Source organism: Cyprinus carpio, chromosome A7 (assembly GCF_018340385.1).
Source record: "Cyprinus carpio isolate SPL01 chromosome A7, ASM1834038v1, whole genome shotgun sequence".
Lineage (NCBI taxonomy): Eukaryota > Metazoa > Chordata > Actinopteri > Cypriniformes > Cyprinidae > Cyprinus > Cyprinus carpio.
Window position 1 is genome coordinate 227,028 of NC_056578.1, and position 5,581 is coordinate 232,608.

General features: G+C 38.8%; 1 pseudogene; it reads right to left on the minus strand.

Annotated features, from left to right (window-relative positions):
• Window positions 1–3,122: 3,122 nt before the first annotated feature.
• Window positions 3,123–5,581, minus strand: part of LOC122145492 — a 19,478-nt pseudogene continuing 17,019 nt past the window's right edge.

The window sequence follows — 5,581 nt, forward strand, 5'->3', positions numbered from 1 at the left end:
TGGCGTCTGTGTGTGTTGTGTGTCTGATGTGTGGTGTTTCCTTGTGTTTGGTTGGTCTTGTGTGTTGTGCTGGTGTGTGTGTGATGTCTGTGTGTGTGTTTTGTGGTGTTGACTTTCTTTCTGTGTTGTCTGTGTTTGTGTGTGTGTAGCTTGCGTTCGTGTGTTGTCGTGTTGGTCTGTATGTGTCTGTGTGTGTTTTCATGTGTGCGTCTGTGTGTGGCTTTCTGTGATCATGGGTGCGTCTGTGTTACGTGTTGTGAGTCATTGTTGTGGTCTGTGTGCGTGAGTGTATGAGAGTCTTGTGTGGTATGCGTGTCTGTGAGTCATGTGGTGCGTGCGTGTCTGTGAGCATTGTGTGCGTCTGTGGTGCGTGCGTGTTCTGTGAGTTCATTGTGTGCGTTTTTGTCTGTGAGTCATTGTGTTGCGTCTGTGTGTGTGCGGTCTGTGAGTCACGTGTGCGTCTGTGTGTGTGCGTGTCTGTGCGTCATTGTGTGCGTCGTGCGTGCGTGGTCTGTGAACAGTAATTGTGTGCGTTCTGTGTGTGCGTGTCTGTGAGGTCATTGTGTGAGTCTTGTGGCGTGAGTGTGTCTGTGAGTATTGTGTGCGTGTCTGGAGTCATTAGTGTCGTCTGTGTGTGTGGTGTCTTGTGAGTAATTGTGTGCTCTGTGAGTGCGTGTCTGTGAGTCATTGTGTGCGTCTGTGTTGGTGCGTGTCTGTGAGTTCATTGGTGCGTCTGTGAGTTGTTCTGTGAGGCTGTGCTGGTGTTCTGTGAGTCATTGTGTGTGGCCTGTGTGTGTGTGGCTGTGAAGTCATGGTGTGCGTGTCTGTGGTGTGCGTTGTATGTGAATCATGGTGCGCGCCTGTGTGGGTCAGTGCATCGTAGTCATTGTGTGCGTCTGTGTCGCGGCTGGTGTCTAGTGAGTCATGTGTGCGTGCGTTGTCGTGAGTCATTGTGCGTGCGTGTCTGTGAGTGCGGTTCGTGAGTCACTGCGTGTCTGGGAGTCTGTGAGGTCACTGTCTGCGTGTCTGTGAGTCATTGTGCGGTCTGTGTGTTGGTGACGTCATTGTCTCGCATTTGGTTGTCTGCCTGTGCGTGTGTCTGTGTGTGTGTAGAGACTGACCCATCACCGTACAAGAACCATCTTTAATGCCGGCTTTAGTGATAAATGGTGGCATCATCACATTTAAAACCACTGGTCCTTGTGCTGGCGGTATGAACGCGGGTGTAGTGACCGGCTCTCCAGCAGTGCCCTGATGATTGACCACCGCGAACAGAGAATACCTGCAGCGGATTACAGAGACGCGTCACATGGACCAGTCATCAAGCATCTGACCTCACTGAACGCCAGCAGACGCAGCCACTAACCTTGTTTTCGTTGTTCAACGCAGTCGACGGGCTGCTGCGTACTCGGACACCGCTCACATCCGCTTCTTTACATGGGACACAAACAGGACAGAATCTTACTTTCTGATTTTCTTATCACGACCATATTGACTAAAACTGACAGGAGGGCTGCAAAACGAATGCGGTCATGCAAACAAAAAAAATACCTTGTATCCATTGTTTGTTGAATTTAAATACAAAACAGTACTTTTTGAATATTTCCAGCACATTTTAACAATAGCTTGATAATGCTGATAACTAGGGGCTAAAAACGCATTAACTGATTCAAAATAAAAGTTTGTTTACATACTGTGTGTAATGTGTATATTTATTATGTCTATATAAATACACACCCATTCATGTATATATTAAGGAAAACTTATATTAATATGTAAAATATTTATACTTAATATAAATTGCATACAAGTGTTTACATAAAATAATACAATACATATACATTTTAAAAAAAAAATGTCTGTATTTATACATAAGAAGACATTACACAGCACACACACATTAGTATGGTAACAAAGTCAAGTTAGTATGCCAAACTTTTATGTAGCTAAAACCATTATTATAATCTCTTCCAGAGCAACCTTTCACTCCTCCATAAAAAGCCCATATTTTCAATGTGGAGAATCATGCAACGTGACTTTGGCAAAATGGACGCGGTTGACTTATCAAAGTTCGATTCGATGTATTAATGGTTTTAAAAGCGCCGGAAGAGGAACTTCTGCGCTGTTTCTCAGGAGTATCATGGACCACATAAAGTCCTCTTTTAGCGCCTAAACGTTCAAACACACGCCAGAAATGTGGTGATTATTCAGGTAAACCCTCGTAGGTTATGTAATAAATGTAAACAGATAAAGAATGAAAAACACGTGGTGTAACAGTAAACCGGATCCATGCGGCTCTTAAAGTGACAGCAGCCTAATATTCCTTCTGCGGACTGTGAGCTTAATATTAATCCAACAATAAAAGACAAACACAAAAACACTAAATGCTCTTACAGACATTCTTTTGTAGCTTTAATAAAGAAAAAAGCAAGTTTAATTCTTACAGTGAACGACTATGCTCTTTTATTTTACAGTTGATTATTCAAACTTCTATAGTAGGCTGTTAACTGAATACTTCAGACTGCATTTAAAATAAATTTTGGTTATATGGCCCACTAATAACTGTGTTAAAATAATCATGATTATCATATTGATTCAAAATAATCGTTGTGGATTATGATTTTTTTTGTCATAATCGAGCCAGCCCTTCTGAAAACAGGCACAAAATTTACTCTACTGGGCACTGCATCAAATGTGCAAATAAACCTTTGAAACAGTTCATAAAAAAGAGTTAAAACCTTACACATTTCAGCTGTTAAATAAAGAAAATGATAACTGATTAATAATTGATGTATTTTATCTGCTCCATGATTAATTCTAGATGCCTTTTCTGAATTGTGTAAATGTGTAGAATCCAGCTGAGCTTGTTTTTCATCAAGCGGTCAGCAGTCTGTTTTATGTCCAGACAGAAACTGCACACAGACTGAATGTGAACGTAACTCTACGACAGCAGCAGAGTAACAGACGCTTCCCATAATGCAGCGCTGCCGATTAAAACACTGCTTTATTAGGGGATTCACACGACGCGGAAGTTGAAAACCAACGCCGTCGAATCTTTTTTCTGAAGACGCAGAAAATTGACTAACCGTGGGGAATCTGATCATTGATGTATTGTCAATGGTTCAGTATCCGTTAAACACACCTGGAGGCCAGAAGGGCGTCATGTCCAGCTCTAGCGGACAGGACACGTATTGTGGTGATCTTCCTCCGGCGCTGTCCGCCCGAATGCTCGAACCGCTGGACACAAGAACCAGCGAACTCAAACCACAGAACTGTGTGCGTAAAGGACCAATCGGAAACCGAACGCAAGGCCCACAGACCTTATGACGCCATTCCCCTGAATAATTTATGATTAATATTATTTGTGGGGGGGGGCACTATCCTACAGTATGTTAAATAATTATGACAATTATATTTAATTTTGTATTAATGATGGTAACACCCGATCAGATGGAACAGTATTTAAATGTTTGCTATTATTACTATTATTCATAAAAATAAAAATAAAAACAAGGAATTATTATGAAAACTGACTGCTGCGTACTACTCGGGGTAAAAACAATTTATAATACAAATAAATAAAAATATGTGTTTACAGTAGTAGTAGATGCAGTTCAATGATAATTAAAAATACAAATCATAATACATAAAAACTATAAATAAATTTATGAAAGTGAGGTCTGCCATCCCCAAAAAGAATACTGAGTAAATTTTGCTTTAAATACGGAACACAGCAGTAACAGATACAGAATTGTAAACACTCCTCATTCAATATTTAATAATCAATATTCCCAAACATTAAATAATTACTATTGAATAAATAGGTTCACTGGTGTTTATACATTAAGCAACTCTAACCACTAGATGTCTCTTAGGAGTAATAATAATAATAATAATAATAATAATAATAATAATAATAAGGAGTAATAATAATAATAATAATAATAATAATAATAATAATAATAATTAATAATCATCATCATCATCTAAAAAACAAATGTTGAAAAAGTGAATTCTGGTATCAAAAACCAAGACGTGGTAATTTTTTTCAAATACTACCACAGTAGTACCGAATTTTATATTTCTTAATCTGCATGGAATACTTAATAAAAATACTATGATATATTGTGCAAAATTTAATCAATAAATCTAAACAATGAGTAATTCACACGATGTGCGAAATAGTTAACATTATATACTCTGTGAATAAATCACAAAATCAACAAATTATGCACAGCAATATAACAAATTCAATGAAAAAAAGTGAATTATGAAATAAAATCATTTTACCGTTGTAAGAATTTGTTTTCCGATAATATACCGCATTATAGAATTGTGATATGTCTATACATGCACTCAATTAATCTTAATATATTAATTTAATGATATTAATACAGATTACAATGTCGTAATATTAAAAGCATAATAACTAGTATTGATAGTTGATAATATTACTGTTTATTTATGAATCAGAAACTTTACCTCATTACCATTGTGAAAAGAATATTAATCTAACAGTGAATTCTGAATTCAAACCGAGTTGTGTACAGTATTAAAAATAAGCCATTCATTTAGTATTGTTAAAAACATTTTGTTTGCAAAGAATAGCTAAACAGAAGGAAACAGGCGAGAAATCGCCAGCACAATTACTGGAATACATATGAGATTGCTCAGTATATTAAAAAATTGATCATCAATTATTATTCAGATACAGTTAATTATAGGCTCAGTAATAGTAGCGTTTAACTGATGTGTCGTGATCTCTACTTCAGAGTGGCTTGATATACGATGCACTTTGGAGTGTTACTCACCGACTGGTAAGGCATGCATGCACAAGCACTTTGAGATGGAAAAACACGAAACGATAGGAAGCATCTTCCTAGTAAGCTGCTTGGTGGACTCCTGGGTAAACGATGGCAATACCGCTGCATTGAAGCTTGGCGCTAATCCTAAGGGTTCGGGAGAGCAGAGGTGAACCTGCCAATGCCGAAGCGTGAGTACAGTGGCGGTCCGCATACACGGGCTGTCTGTAACGGCCTGCAGGTGCGTACTGTACCTGCAGTAAAGCAGTCTGTGAGAGTGGTGGCTCGCTCGGGTGACCGTCTCGTTCACCACGCTGCCGTCGCTGCCCGGCTTCTTGAGCGGCCCAGAACGGGGTGGATGACCCCGGCAGATCCAGGCTCTGATGTCCCAGAACGGGTCTATCGTTGTGGAGAACCCCACTGCGGACGACGAAAGGGGGGAAAACACCAAATGACCCTGGGGCACCAAAACCAGGTACTAAGGGTACTTCGTGAAATTGAGATTTATACATCATCTGAAAGAGGAATAAATATTTCCATTGATGTATGTTTGTAGGATCAGCAATATTTGTCTGAGATACAACTATTCGAAATACCTGGAATCTGAGGGGTGCCAAAAAAAATCTAAATATGAGAAACTCACCTTTAAAAGTGTTCAAATGAATTTAGATGCATATTACTAATCAAAAATGTAAGTTTTGCATATATTATGGTTAGGAAAATTTACACAAATATCTTCATGGAACATGAAATTTTTCCTTTAAGTAATATCCTAATGA